The 15,744-nt window shown below is 46.5% G+C and overlaps 5 non-coding genes across 5 annotated transcripts; 1 reads left to right on the top strand and 4 right to left on the bottom strand.

The window, feature by feature from the left end:
• Positions 1-4,412: 4,412 nt before the first annotated feature.
• trnaq-cug (transfer RNA glutamine (anticodon CUG)) lies at positions 4,413-4,484 on the bottom strand. The gene has a single exon. It is a non-coding gene; the product is annotated as a tRNA-Gln (tRNA).
• Positions 4,485-7,936: 3,452 nt separating this feature from the next.
• On the bottom strand, positions 7,937-8,008 carry trnaq-cug (transfer RNA glutamine (anticodon CUG)). Its single transcript has one exon. It is a non-coding gene; the product is annotated as a tRNA-Gln (tRNA).
• A 3,452-nt stretch (positions 8,009-11,460) lies between these two features.
• trnaq-cug (transfer RNA glutamine (anticodon CUG)) lies at positions 11,461-11,532 on the bottom strand. The gene has a single exon. It is a non-coding gene; the product is annotated as a tRNA-Gln (tRNA).
• A 2,107-nt stretch (positions 11,533-13,639) lies between these two features.
• Positions 13,640-13,711, bottom strand: trnaq-cug (transfer RNA glutamine (anticodon CUG)). Its single transcript has one exon. It is a non-coding gene; the product is annotated as a tRNA-Gln (tRNA).
• Positions 13,712-13,846: 135 nt separating this feature from the next.
• Positions 13,847-13,918, top strand: trnae-cuc (transfer RNA glutamic acid (anticodon CUC)). Its single transcript has one exon. It is a non-coding gene; the product is annotated as a tRNA-Glu (tRNA).
• Positions 13,919-15,744: the final 1,826 nt, after the last annotated feature.

The following is a 15,744-nucleotide window of genomic DNA, read 5'->3' as shown; positions in this document are numbered from 1 at the left end:
TAAAGATCTAAAATAAGTAGCGCTTTTCCAGTGATTTTTTTTTTTTTTTAATAGCGATGCTTTGTTTGGTATTAAACAAGTCACAAACTACTCAGAACAGCGTTTATCCCCACAAAAGAGATATTTGGGTTTATTTTACAAAGCTTATAAATTATATAGTTTAAAAGTATTCTGAATGTTTTGAGACCACACGCCATGCCTACGTTTGTCTGAGCCCACCCCCGTCCCCCGTGGTGTGAGTGATTTAGCCTTGAGTGTTGTGATCTATTTAGCATTGAGTGATCAGTTGTTTTTATTTTTTAAATGATTCCTTATCATCAGGGATTGAGCCTGCTAAAATACCTTAAAAACATATCCTTATCTTAAGTCTAACTCTTATGAGCTTTAAGACCCTAGAATGTATTTAAGTAAAACGAATGAACACATTATGTGTGAGATAAAATATAACCACAGCTTTTTTTTTTTTTTTTTTTTTTTTTACAAAAACAATTAACCTATACCGACAAACACCCACACACACACACACTCTCTTTTTTTAAATTTTATTTTTAATTAAATTTGAGGGGAGAGACAGAGCCATATACATTGGGGTTAACATAAGTACCCTATGCAAAACAGGAATTGTTAGGACCTGTGACCATTACAGACAACAGAACTTGTTGATCTTATAAAATGATTGGGCGAGAGAGAGAGATATAGAGACAGACAGAGACAGAGCCAGTGTGAATATGATAAACGCACTATTCAAAATGGCATTGTTAAGACCTGGGACCATTACAGACAACAGAACTTGTTGATCTTATAAAATGCTTGAACGAGAGAGACAGAGAGAGAGAGACAGACAGAGACAGAGACAGAGACAGTGTGAATATGATAAACGCACTATTCAAAATGGCATTGTTAAGACCTGGGCCCCTTACATGTATATTTAAAAAAGACCCCCAACCACTACAGGAAGAGCCGACCCATTCACACTCTACAGTTGACCAACAAGAACAACAAGAACAACCGGTTATGGGTGGCCTTGTTGTTCAGGGTTTTAGGGGTGTACACTTTCTGACGGAAATGACGTAGGAATAATTAAGGAAATAACTCTAAAATCACGCCCCCCAATTATGACGTAGGAATATTAATAAGCTTAGGGCATACGTCATAACAAAATAGGCCGCGCCCAAAAAACCCTACTATCTACTCCTGTATGGTGCATTTTCTCTCTCTCTATCTGTGATTAAATCCTTACTTATATACATATGTCCATGAACGTTTCTGGTAACTCATGTAAATCACATCACACGACGGGCAGTGATCTTTTCGGTCACTTTGAAAGTTTTGCTCATGACAATCCTTTTCTATTGCGGCACGATGGCTGCCACCGATGAAGGAAAGTCGTCCGCAGTTGGCTGCAAGCTTGCCTGAAGCGCAGGAAAGGACTTACTCGCGACGTGCCACTTAAAGACTGAAGAAGTGGGGGTCGGCCTCACCGAGAGCCCTGAGGATTAGCTCACGTGGTAGAGCGCTCGCTTAGCATTGTAGCGTTATGTTGGGTGTATTTGGATAAGAGCATTTGGGCTCTGAGCTGAAGCACTGATCTAAAGAAAACCTCTCCCCCCGAAAGTTATCAGATTCCCTTAGCTCATCAGCTTGGAAGTGGTTTGCATCAAAGTGACAGTTTTGGGGAGGATGGCACCAAGAAGAGGCCAAATAGTTTGGAATTCTGCTATGAGATGTCTGGAGAAAGGGGCCTGTAGGTGATAAAAACTCTTTGAAGTGGACGAGAGCCGAAATCCCGACATAGAGCTACGAACCCAGGCCAACCGGCATTTCCAAAAGATGGCATGGATTGACATCAGTCATAAATCAAGCCCCCCTCCAATAGAACACTGGGGGCTGAAACCGAAATCCAATCTCAAAAACTCAAGAACCAATCACCTCTTGATCTGACAGACTATAAGGAACAGCGGACAGTCTTTCTCGCTCTCTCTCACCTGAACCAGTAACTCGCTGCCACAGCTCAACCTGTAGCTCTGTTGCCAGAACCGGAACCAGAAACCAACTAAGTCTTTGCCGGCAACAGAAGAGTTAAACTGGGAGAAGGAGATTGAGCCGTACGAAGAATTCTTTTAAAGGACTTTATTAAATAAAGAACTTTACAGACTGCGCTGCCCACCTGTGCCCACCTGATCAGTGGAGTTTTACAGCTGGACAATTGACTAAGTCGACTGTATACGAAAGTGTCAGTCATTTAAATAGCTATTTGAGTCTTAAGAAACTTGACCCTTGGAACAAACACGGCCCTGCTTTCCTCAAAGACTTTGTCTTCAAATAAGTACGGTGAGAGACCCTGCTTGCCAAGAAGATTTTGTGCACAACCTTGGAGCCTTCAAACCAGTGGAAAATCTGTTTGGAAACGACTCTACTTTCGCGAAACCCCAACTTCCAGGTGTATCGACTGAGTGGAAGTTCTTGGACAAAGCCGAACCGGACTGCCTTTGTTCCAAACCACACGGACCTCATGCCGTGTGCTGTTATCTGAGCCCGAAGCCAGAGAGGCCTCTCTGCGACGAAGTTCAGATAAGTTTAACAGTTTGGAGTTCATGATTCATGACATTTGAGAAATCAATTAGAAATGTTAATCTGTGATTCATAACTCTAGAATGTGTAATATCATTTAGTTTTCTGAAATATAAATGTGTGTTGCATTAAACTGTTTTGTTGATAATTTTAGAAATAAAATCTGTCAACGCCGAGAAATATCTTCTCATTCCTGTTTAACTGTTTAGTCTGAAATTGACACAAGTTAATAGACATTAGATTATTGGTGGCCCTGCCTATCCTTAACCATTGAATAATAATCAGTTAAGGGAAATTGTGGTAACAAGTAATGATAGGATCTTTCTCGGCACCTAAACGTGAATGAGACTGATATATATATAACGAGAAGTTACCTGACATAAATACTAACCTGCGTAGTTATTTAATGTCTGACTAATAATACTAACGAGAGACTCACCTTCGTCTTACTAACCGGTATTGTAGTCAATGTGTTTATAACCTTTTTTGTTTAACGATTTGTGTTATCATATGAGATCCCATGGTCTTTGTTTTGGTCACGGAAGTGATTTGTCTTCGATTTGTTGATCTAGAGTTGAATTGTAATTAGTTTTTCCCTTTTGTATAATTAGTGTAGTGCTACATTTAGTCTTTGTTTTGAATACATTTGACAATTTATATCTTTGGAATTGGTGTCTGCGTCCAATTATTACAGAAATTGAGTTCTACAAGATTCCAGGATTCGTGATAAGGTGATACTATAAATTCACTTCTTTAATTGAAATGTATAAGTGTACCTTACGCTACAGCATGCGAGAGGCAGCGGGATCGATGCCCGCATTCTCCAAGGCCTCAGGCGCTCGTGCCCCGGTTTCGGGGGAGAGTCGCTCACTTTTCTTGCCGCAGACACAGGCGCAAGGCATTGCCTGTTTGCCGTAAGGTTATCAGACACAACGCGCCGGCGACGGCTGCAGCATTAGCACGCCGGCTGGCCCTTCCGAAGTTCCCCAAAAACGACCGAGATGCCGCTTCGACGTCGTAACCCCAGGAACGACCGCAAAGGCACTCCAACCCTCAATCTTCCGATCCGAAGTCAGACCGAAGAGACTGTATGATGTTTTAGATTAAAGATAGTATGCAGACCGAGCAAGTTAGATTTATCGAGCTAGCAAACAGCCATTGAGGCACCTGTTCGGGACGTACCCTGTAGAAATTCCTGTCAACGATAAAAGGATCAAACGGTGGAGAAAAAGCCCGCAGGATGTTTGTCAAAACTCTGTTTGTGGACTGAATGGCTTTCCCAGATTGGCAGGGACTGTTTTTGGTATTGACTGAGGGACAGTTGTAAAAGACAACCTCTCACCGGACCTCTGGCATACACCAAAGAAAGCCACCTCACCTCTCCCCCGGATCTCACAAAACACAATCCCCCCCGCCCCCAGGGAAGACAGACCGCAATCGGACTCGGGCTTGCACCTTTTGATTGGATGAACGGCCGCAAAACATTCTATGTCATTTTCTTTTAAAGCTTCACTCGTGCTTGTAAAAAACCGAGGTCTCACTGAAAGAATGCCCTGACGTGGTTGCTTCCAAGCTAGCTGGTTTACAAAATTCCTTTTCGCTTTAACGATGATTTCCAAGAAGGGAAATAATCTATCTGTAATCTGTCAACACAGGCACCTTCTTCTCCATTAAGCCACGCGGTCACCACCAGGAAGATGAACGCACCAGGCCGACCCGGAGTTTTCGCCAATTCGTCTCCAAGCCTCCCAAGAGGGAACATAAACGGGCCTTATTCGCAGACACAGGCCCTCACACAGGGAGACCACCGCTTCACCGCCGCTGCCCCTGCCAAGGGCCCCAGGTCCCACCGAGACTTGAACTCGGATCGCTGGATTCAGAGTCCAGAGTGCTAACCATTACACCATGGAACCAAGCCCGCTGCCCACCTCTTGCCCGTGATGAAGGTTTCTGCTCTACGCACACGTCTCGCTCTGTCGCACGGCCAAGTCCAGAGTGAGCCAAGTTGCGCCCAGAGTGCTGCGTGTGGCGGGTCACTTCCGGAGCCGTCCCTGGTGGTCTAGTGGTCAGGATTCGGCGCTCTCACCGCAGCGCCCCGGCTTCGATTCCCGGTCAGGGAAGGTGGATCTGTTGCTCTTCCCCTAGGACCTGTATGGTGTGTTTTCTCTCTCTCTATCTGTGATTTAATCCTTACTTATATACATATGTCCATGAACGTTTCTGGAGCTCATGTAAATCACATCACACGACGGGCCGTGATCTTTTCGGTCACTTTGAAAGTTTTGCTCATGACAATCCTTTTCTATTGCGGCACGATGGCTGCCACCGAGGATGGAATGTCGTCCGCAGTTGGCTGCAAGCTTGCCTGAAGCGCAGGAAAGGACTTACTCGCGACGTGCCACTTAAAGACTGAAGAAGTGGGGGTCGGCCTCACCGAGAGCCCTGAGGATTAGCTCACGTGGTAGAGCGCTCGCTTAGCATTGTAGCGTTATGTTGGGTGTATTTGGATAAGAGCATTTGGGCTCTGAGCTGAATCACTGATCTAAAGAAAACCTCTCCCCCCCAAAGTTATCAGATTCCCTTAGCTCATCAGCTTGGAACTGGTTTGCATCAAAGTGACAGTTTTGGGGAGGATGGCACCAAGAAGAGGCCAAAAAGTTTGGAATTCTGCTATGAGATGTCTGGAGAAAGGGGCCTGTAGGTGATAAAAACTCTTTGAAGTGGACGAGAGCCGAAATCCCGACATAGAGCTACGAACCCAGGCCAACCGGCATTTCCAAAAGATGGCATGGATTGACATCAGTCATAAATCAAGCCCCCCTCCAATAGGACACTGGGGGCTGAAACCGAAATCCAATCTCAAAAACTCAAGAACCAATCACCTCTTGATCTGACAGACTATAAGGAACAGCGGACAGTCTTTCTCGCTCTCTCTCACCTGAACCAGTAACTCGCTGCCACAGCTCAACCTGTAGCTCTGTTGCCAGAACCGGAACCAGAAACCAACTAAGTCTTTGCCGGCAACAGAAGAGTTAAACTGGGAGAAGGAGATTGAGCCGTACGAAGAATTCTTTTAAAGGACTTTATTAAATAAAGAACTTTACAGACTGCGCTGCCCGCCTGTGCCCACCTGATCAGTGGAGTTTTACAGCTGGACAATTGACTAAGTCGACTGTATACGAAAGTGTCAGTCATTTAAATAGCTATTTGAGTCTTAAGAAACTTGACCCTTGGAACAAACACGGCCCTGCTTTCCTCAAAGACTTTGTCTTCAAGTAAGTACGGTGAGAGACCCTGCTTGCCGAGAAGATTTTGTGCACAACCTTGGAGCCTTCAAACCAGTGGAAAATCTGTTTGGAAACGACTCTACTTTCGCGAAACCCCAACTTCCAGGTGTATCGACTGAGTGGAAGTTCTTGGACAAAGCCGAACCGGACTGCCTTTGTTCCAAACCACACGGACCTCGTGCCGTGTGCTGTTATCTGAGCCCGAAGCCAGAGAGGCCTCTCTGCGACGAAGTTCAGATAAGTTTAACAGTTTGGAGTTCATGATTCATGACATTTGAGAAATCAATTAGAAATGTTAATCTGTGATTCATAACTCTAGAATGTGTAATATCATTTAGTTTTCTGAAATATAAATGTGTGTTGCATTAAACTGTTTTGTTGATAATTTTAGAAATAAAATCTGTCAACGCCGAGAAATATCTTCTCATTCCTGTTTAACTGTTTAGTCTGAAATTGACACAAGTTAATAGACATTAGATTATTGGTGGCCCTGCCTATCCTTAACCATTGAATAATAATCAGTTAAGGGAAATTGTGGTAACAAGTAATGATAGGATCTTTCTCGGCACCTAAACGTGAATGAGACTGATATATATATAACGAGAAGTTACCTGACATAAATACTAACCTGCGTAGTTATTTAATGTCTGACTAATAATACTAACGAGAGACTCACCTTCGTCTTACTAACCGGTATTGTAGTCAATGTGTTTATAACCTTTTTTGTTTAACGATTTGTGTTATCATATGAGATCCCATGGTCTTTGTTTTGGTCACGGAAGTGATTTGTCTTCGATTTGTTGATCTAGAGTTGAATTGTAATTAGTTTTTCCCTTTTGTATAATTAGTGTAGTGCTACATTTAGTCTTTGTTTTGAATACATTTGACAATTTATATCTTTGGAATTGGTGTCTGCGTCCAATTATTACAGAAATTGAGTTCTACAAGATTCCAGGATTCGTGATAAGGTGATACTATAAATTCACTTCTTTAATTGAAATGTATAAGTGTACCTTACGCTACAGCATGCGAGAGGCAGCGGGATCGATGCCCGCATTCTCCAAGGCCTCAGGCGCTCGTGCCCCGGTTTCGGGGGAGAGTCGCTCACTTTTCTTGCCGCAGACACAGGCGCAAGGCATTGCCTGTTTGCCGTAAGGTTATCAGACACAACGCGCCGGCGACGGCTGCAGCATTAGCACGCCGGCTGGCCCTTCCGAAGTTCCCCAAAAACGACCGAGATGCCGCTTCGACGTCGTAACCCCAGGAACGACCGCAAAGGCACTCCAACCCTCAATCTTCCGATCCGAAGTCAGACCGAAGAGACTGTATGATGTTTTAGATTAAAGATAGTATGCAGACCGAGCAAGTTAGATTTATCGAGCTAGCAAACAGCCATTGAGGCACCTGTTCGGGACGTACCCTGTAGAAATTCCTGTCAACGATAAAAGGATCAAACGGTGGAGAAAAAGCCCGCAGGATGTTTGTCAAAACTCTGTTTGTGGACTGAATGGCTTTCCCAGATTGGCAGGGACTGTTTTTGGTATTGACTGAGGGACAGTTGTAAAAGACAACCTCTCACCGGACCTCTGGCATACACCAAAGAAAGCCACCTCACCTCTCCCCCGGATCTCACAAAACACAATCCCCCCCGCCCCCAGGGAAGACAGACCGCAATCGGACTCGGGCTTGCACCTTTTGATTGGATGAACGGCCGCAAAACATTCTATGTCATTTTCTTTTAAAGCTTCACTCGTGCTTGTAAAAAACCGAGGTCTCACTGAAAGAATGCCCTGACGTGGTTGCTTCCAAGCTAGCTGGTTTACAAAATTCCTTTTCGCTTTAACGATGATTTCCAAGAAGGGAAATAATCTATCTGTAATCTGTCAACACAGGCACCTTCTTCTCCATTAAGCCACGCGGTCACCACCAGGAAGATGAACGCACCAGGCCGACCCGGAGTTTTCGCCAATTCGTCTCCAAGCCTCCCAAGAGGGAACATAAACGGGCCTTATTCGCAGACACAGGCCCTCACACAGGGAGACCACCGCTTCACCGCCGCTGCCCCTGCCAAGGGCCCCAGGTCCCACCGAGACTTGAACTCGGATCGCTGGATTCAGAGTCCAGAGTGCTAACCATTACACCATGGAACCAAGCCCGCTGCCCACCTCTTGCCCGTGATGAAGGTTTCTGCTCTACGCACACGTCTCGCTCTGTCGCACGGCCAAGTCCAGAGTGAGCCAAGTTGCGCCCAGAGTGCTGCGTGTGGCGGGTCACTTCCGGAGCCGTCCCTGGTGGTCTAGTGGTCAGGATTCGGCGCTCTCACCGCAGCGCCCCGGCTTCGATTCCCGGTCAGGGAAGGTGGATCTGTTGCTCTTCCCCTAGGACCTGTATGGTGTGTTTTCTCTCTCTCTATCTGTGATTTAATCCTTACTTATATACATATGTCCATGAACGTTTCTGGAGCTCATGTAAATCACATCACACGACGGGCCGTGATCTTTTCGGTCACTTTGAAAGTTTTGCTCATGACAATCCTTTTCTATTGCGGCACGATGGCTGCCACCGAGGATGGAATGTCGTCCGCAGTTGGCTGCAAGCTTGCCTGAAGCGCAGGAAAGGACTTACTCGCGACGTGCCACTTAAAGACTGAAGAAGTGGGGGTCGGCCTCACCGAGAGCCCTGAGGATTAGCTCACGTGGTAGAGCGCTCGCTTAACATTGTAGCGTTATGTTGGGTGTATTTGGATAAGAGCATTTGGGCTCTGAGCTGAATCACTGATCTAAAGAAAACCTCTCCCCCCCAAAGTTATCAGATTCCCTTAGCTCATCAGCTTGGAACTGGTTTGCATCAAAGTGACAGTTTTGGGGAGGATGGCACCAAGAAGAGGCCAAAAAGTTTGGAATTCTGCTATGAGATGTCTGGAGAAAGGGGCCTGTAGGTGATAAAAACTCTTTGAAGTGGACGAGAGCCGAAATCCCGACATAGAGCTACGAACCCAGGCCAACCGGCATTTCCAAAAGATGGCATGGATTGACATCAGTCATAAATCAAGCCCCCCTCCAATAGGACACTGGGGGCTGAAACCGAAATCCAATCTCAAAAACTCAAGAACCAATCACCTCTTGATCTGACAGACTATAAGGAACAGCGGACAGTCTTTCTCGCTCTCTCTCACCTGAACCAGTAACTCGCTGCCACAGCTCAACCTGTAGCTCTGTTGCCAGAACCGGAACCAGAAACCAACTAAGTCTTTGCCGGCAACAGAAGAGTTAAACTGGGAGAAGGAGATTGAGCCGTACGAAGAATTCTTTTAAAGGACTTTATTAAATAAAGAACTTTACAGACTGCGCTGCCCGCCTGTGCCCACCTGATCAGTGGAGTTTTACAGCTGGACAATTGACTAAGTCGACTGTATACGAAAGTGTCAGTCATTTAAATAGCTATTTGAGTCTTAAGAAACTTGACCCTTGGAACAAACACGGCCCTGCTTTCCTCAAAGACTTTGTCTTCAAGTAAGTACGGTGAGAGACCCTGCTTGCCGAGAAGATTTTGTGCACAACCTTGGAGCCTTCAAACCAGTGGAAAATCTGTTTGGAAACGACTCTACTTTCGCGAAACCCCAACTTCCAGGTGTATCGACTGAGTGGAAGTTCTTGGACAAAGCCGAACCGGACTGCCTTTGTTCCAAACCACACGGACCTCGTGCCGTGTGCTGTTATCTGAGCCCGAAGCCAGAGAGGCCTCTCTGCGACGAAGTTCAGATAAGTTTAACAGTTTGGAGTTCATGATTCATGACATTTGAGAAATCAATTAGAAATGTTAATCTGTGATTCATAACTCTAGAATGTGTAATATCATTTAGTTTTCTTAAATATAAATGTGTGTTGCATTAAACTGTTTTGCTGATAATTTTAGAAATAAAATCTGTCAACGCCGAGAAATATCTTCTCATTCCTGTTTAACTGTTTAGTCTGAAATTGACACAAGTTAATAGACATTAGATTATTGGTGGCCCTGCCTATCCTTAATCATTGAATAATAATCAGTTAAGGGAAATTGTGGTAACAAGTAATGATAGGATCTTTCTCGGCACCTAAACGTGAATGAGACTGATATATATGTAACGAGAAGTTACCTGACATAAATACTAACCTGCGTAGTTATTTAATGTCTGACTAATAATACTAACGAGAGACTCACCTTCGTCTTACTAACCGGTATTGTAGTCAATGTGTTTATAACCTTTTTTGTTTAACGATTTGTGTTATCATATGAGATCCCATGGTCTTTGTTTTGGTCACGGAAGTGATTTGTCTTCGATTTGTTGATCTAGAGTTGAATTGTAATTAGTTTTTCCCTTTTGTATAATTAGTGTAGTGCTACATTTAGTCTTTGTTTTGAATACATTTGACAATTTATATCTTTGGAATTGGTGTCTGCGTCCAATTATTACAGAAATTGAGTTCTACAAGATTCCAGGATTCGTGATAAGGTGATACTATAAATTCACTTCTTTAATTGAAATGTATAAGTGTACCTTACGCTACAGCATGCGAGAGGCAGCGGGATCGATGCCCGCATTCTCCAAGGCCTCAGGCGCTCGTGCCCCGGTTTCGGGGGAGAGTCGCTCACTTTTCTTGCCGCAGACACAGGCGCAAGGCATTGCCTGTTTGCCGTAAGGTTATCAGACACAACGCGCCGGCGACGGCTGCAGCATTAGCACGCCGGCTGGCCCTTCCGAAGTTCCCCAAAAACGACCGAGATGCCGCTTCGACGTCGTAACCCCAGGAACGACCGCAAAGGCACTCCAACCCTCAATCTTCCGATCCGAAGTCAGACCGAAGAGACTGTATGATGTTTTAGATTAAAGATAGTATGCAGACCGAGCAAGTTAGATTTATCGAGCTAGCAAACAGCCATTGAGGCACCTGTTCGGGACGTACCCTGTAGAAATTCCTGTCAACGATAAAAGGATCAAACGGTGGAGAAAAAGCCCGCAGGATGTTTGTCAAAACTCTGTTTGTGGACTGAATGGCTTTCCCAGATTGGCAGGGACTGTTTTTGGTATTGACTGAGGGACAGTTGTAAAAGACAACCTCTCACCGGACCTCTGGCATACACCAAAGAAAGCCACCTCACCTCTCCCCCGGATCTCACAAAACACAATCCCCCCCGCCCCCAGGGAAGACAGACCGCAATCGGACTCGGGCTTGCACCTTTTGATTGGATGAACGGCCGCAAAACATTCTATGTCATTTTCTTTTAAAGCTTCACTCGTGCTTGTAAAAAACCGAGGTCTCACTGAAAGAATGCCCTGACGTGGTTGCTTCCAAGCTAGCTGGTTTACAAAATTCCTTTTCGCTTTAACGATGATTTCCAAGAAGGGAAATAATCTATCTGTAATCTGTCAACACAGGCACCTTCTTCTCCATTAAGCCACGCGGTCACCACCAGGAAGATGAACGCACCAGGCCGACCCGGAGTTTTCGCCAATTCGTCTCCAAGCCTCCCAAGAGGGAACATAAACGGGCCTTATTCGCAGACACAGGCCCTCACACAGGGAGACCACCGCTTCACCGCCGCTGCCCCTGCCAAGGGCCCCAGGTCCCACCGAGACTTGAACTCGGATCGCTGGATTCAGAGTCCAGAGTGCTAACCATTACACCATGGAACCAAGCCCGCTGCCCACCTCTTGCCCGTGATGAAGGTTTCTGCTCTACGCACACGTCTCGCTCTGTCGCACGGCCAAGTCCAGAGTGAGCCAAGTTGCGCCCAGAGTGCTGCGTGTGGCGGGTCACTTCCGGAGCCGTCCCTGGTGGTCTAGTGGTCAGGATTCGGCGCTCTCACCGCAGCGCCCCGGCTTCGATTCCCGGTCAGGGAAGGTGGATCTGTTGCTCTTCCCCTAGGACCTGTATGGTGTGTTTTCTCTCTCTCTATCTGTGATTTAATCCTTACTTATATACATATGTCCATGAACGTTTCTGGAGCTCATGTAAATCACATCACACGACGGGCCGTGATCTTTTCGGTCACTTTGAAAGTTTTGCTCATGACAATCCTTTTCTATTGCGGCACGATGGCTGCCACCGAGGATGGAATGTCGTCCGCAGTTGGCTGCAAGCTTGCCTGAAGCGCAGGAAAGGACTTACTCGCGACGTGCCACTTAAAGACTGAAGAAGTGGGGGTCGGCCTCACCGAGAGCCCTGAGGATTAGCTCACGTGGTAGAGCGCTCGCTTAGCATTGTAGCGTTATGTTGGGTGTATTTGGATAAGAGCATTTGGGCTCTGAGCTGAATCACTGATCTAAAGAAAACCTCTCCCCCCCAAAGTTATCAGATTCCCTTAGCTCATCAGCTTGGAACTGGTTTGCATCAAAGTGACAGTTTTGGGGAGGATGGCACCAAGAAGAGGCCAAAAAGTTTGGAATTCTGCTATGAGATGTCTGGAGAAAGGGGCCTGTAGGTGATAAAAACTCTTTGAAGTGGACGAGAGCCGAAATCCCGACATAGAGCTACGAACCCAGGCCAACCGGCATTTCCAAAAGATGGCATGGATTGACATCAGTCATAAATCAAGCCCCCCTCCAATAGGACACTGGGGGCTGAAACCGAAATCCAATCTCAAAAACTCAAGAACCAATCACCTCTTGATCTGACAGACTATAAGGAACAGCGGACAGTCTTTCTCGCTCTCTCTCACCTGAACCAGTAACTCGCTGCCACAGCTCAACCTGTAGCTCTGTTGCCAGAACCGGAACCAGAAACCAACTAAGTCTTTGCCGGCAACAGAAGAGTTAAACTGGGAGAAGGAGATTGAGCCGTACGAAGAATTCTTTTAAAGGACTTTATTAAATAAAGAACTTTACAGACTGCGCTGCCCGCCTGTGCCCACCTGATCAGTGGAGTTTTACAGCTGGACAATTGACTAAGTCGACTGTATACGAAAGTGTCAGTCATTTAAATAGCTATTTGAGTCTTAAGAAACTTGACCCTTGGAACAAACACGGCCCTGCTTTCCTCAAAGACTTTGTCTTCAAGTAAGTACGGTGAGAGACCCTGCTTGCCGAGAAGATTTTGTGCACAACCTTGGAGCCTTCAAACCAGTGGAAAATCTGTTTGGAAACGACTCTACTTTCGCGAAACCCCAACTTCCAGGTGTATCGACTGAGTGGAAGTTCTTGGACAAAGCCGAACCGGACTGCCTTTGTTCCAAACCACACGGACCTCGTGCCGTGTGCTGTTATCTGAGCCCGAAGCCAGAGAGGCCTCTCTGCGACGAAGTTCAGATAAGTTTAACAGTTTGGAGTTCATGATTCATGATTCTCCCCCGGATCTCACAAAACACAATCCCCCCCGCCCCCAGGGAAGACAGACCGCAATCGGACTCGGGCATGCACCTTTTGATTGGATGAACGGCCGCAAACATTCTATGTCATTTTCTTTTAAAGCTTCACTCGTGCTTGTAAAAAACCGAGGTCTCACTGAAAGAATGCCCTGACGTGGTTGCTTCCAAGCTAGCTGGTTTACAAAGTTCCTTTTCGCTTTAACGATGATTTCCAAGAAGGGAAATAATCTATCTGTAATCTGTCAACACAGGCACCTTCTTCTCCGTTAAGCCACGCGGTCACCACCAGGAAGATGAACGCACCAGGCCGACCCGGAGTTTTCGCCAATTCGTCTCCAAGCCTCCCAAGAGGGAACATAAACAGGCCTTATTCGCAGACACAGGCCCTCACGCAGGGAGACCACCGCTTCACCGCCGCTGCCCCTGCCAAGGGCCCCAGGTCCCACCGAGACTTGAACTCGGATCGCTGGATTCAGAGTCCAGAGTGCCAACCATTACACCATGGAACCAAGCTGGCTGCCCACCTCTTGCCCGTGACGAAGGTTTCTGCTCTACGCACACGTCTCGCTCTGTCGCACGGCCAAGTCCAGAGTGAGCCAAGTTGCGCCCAGAGTGCTGCGTGTGGCGGGTCACTTCCGGAGCCGTCCCTGGTGGTCTAGTGGTCAGGATTCGGCGCTCTCACCGCCGCGGCCCGGGTTCGATTCCCGTTCAGGGAAGGTGGATCTGTTGCTCTTCCCCTAGGACCTGTGAGTAGATAGTAGGGTTTTTTGGGCGCGGCCTATTTTGTTATGACGTATGTCCTAAGCTTATTAATATTCCTACGTCATAATTGGGGGGCGTGATTTTAGAGTTATTTCCTTAATTATTCCTACGTCATATCCGTCAGAAAGTGTACACCCCTAAAACCCTGAACAACATGGCCACCCATAAAGACCCCCCCCCCCCCCCCTGAAGGCAACGCCCCGAAACTCTCCTCTCTATTTAAGACCCCGCGCTGCTTTTAGGCAATACCTCTTTAATTCTCAGCATCTGAAACATCCCGCTTCTTCAACATGTCTAGCGACATCAACATGAAACCCCGCAAGAAACAATCCCGGGCAAGGGTTCCTGTACTCACCAATTTGAAGATTGAACGCTCCTGGGTGTTGTTCTGGGGGGGTCGACGGGGTTACCGCTTTAAAAGGGATCCCAGCTATGTTGGAGTGGAGCTTTTTGCTTTGGGAGAGAAGGAGGGTACGTTGGAACCTTTTGAGACGGTGATTGAATACTCTTTTGAGGACTGGTTGAAGGTGATGGCATGGAGAGACCTGGGGCTTGTGGATAAGACTCTAGAAGGCTTGCAAGAGGGTCCAAGAGAAGGCGAAACGGAGTCTCCGACTCAGAGTTTTGAAAGCTGTGAATGGGAAAGCTTGCAGAACTACGGTACAGTGGTGAAGAGTCTATCTCTAACTACTGATCGTAAGGTTTGTTTAGCAGTACCCTGATTACAAACCCTATTGAATGGGTTGTGGAGGATCCAGAACAACAGGTTACTGAAATTATGTTTGACGCCGTGGACTGGCCGTTCTTGAAAGAGGTCATAAACTGTATAAATGATGGTTTTGACATCTTGACCAAATGTTCACAACTGGATTCTGTTAGAAGGAGAATATGCTGGATTATGGATTATATATCCCCCTTGAATGACGACGACGATGATAAAACAGACGACCTGTGGGGGGTTGGAGGGGGGTCTGACGGCTCAGGGTCTACTCTCTTCTAAGAGGGCGGTGTGTCGTGACGTAGTGAAGAGATAGGATAAAAGGCGCAACAATTCATTCATGGTTTAAAATTAAAGAGAATGTCTTACCCGAAAGCTGCGGACGTCGACAGGCTCTACAGGCCTCTTCAAACCCGGGATCACCCCTGGTTCTATTCCCCAGATTTTGTATACACTCCGGAACCCTCTGACTGCGGTTACCCTCCAAGACCTCAGACCCCGGTCCCTCAGGACGAAACAACATGCGGAGCGATGGATGTCCAAATGAGTCTCGGGGATCCCCAGCCTCTGGAGCTCATGGAGGGCCTCGATTTTGCCGAACTGTCTACCGTCTGTGCGTCTCAGGAGGGGGTCAGTCCAATGGATGTAGAAACACCCCACAAACCACCAGGCGACCCAATGAGCATCGGACGGTCTCGGGGGCGTGATGAAGACGCAGGATTTATGCCCGGGGTAGGTGTCCAAGTAAGCAGAGTGGTTAAAAGCACCCTGGTGTATATTCTGAGTGCTCTCATCGACCGAGCTCTGAAAGAAGTCTGTCGGGGGTGTGAAGTGAATCACCCCAGTCAGTTGAGACACAGTTGTTTGTTTGAACCAGACCGTTACTATTTCCTGTTCTATTTCAACGTGTTTTACAGAAGACTGAACAAACCGTGGCTGAAACCGGCACTAATCAAGGCTCTGTCTTACTCCCACATACATGTCACTGCTGGACAAGTCCAGAAAATCATAGATGAGATTTTGCTGGAGCTGAAAAAGGAGCCGTTTATAATAGAGAAACTT

Source organism: Amia ocellicauda, unplaced genomic scaffold (assembly GCF_036373705.1).
Source record: "Amia ocellicauda isolate fAmiCal2 unplaced genomic scaffold, fAmiCal2.hap1 HAP1_SCAFFOLD_125, whole genome shotgun sequence".
NCBI classification, from domain to species: Eukaryota; Metazoa; Chordata; class Actinopteri; order Amiiformes; family Amiidae; genus Amia; species Amia ocellicauda.
This window is presented reverse-complemented; position numbering and strand designations above follow the sequence as displayed.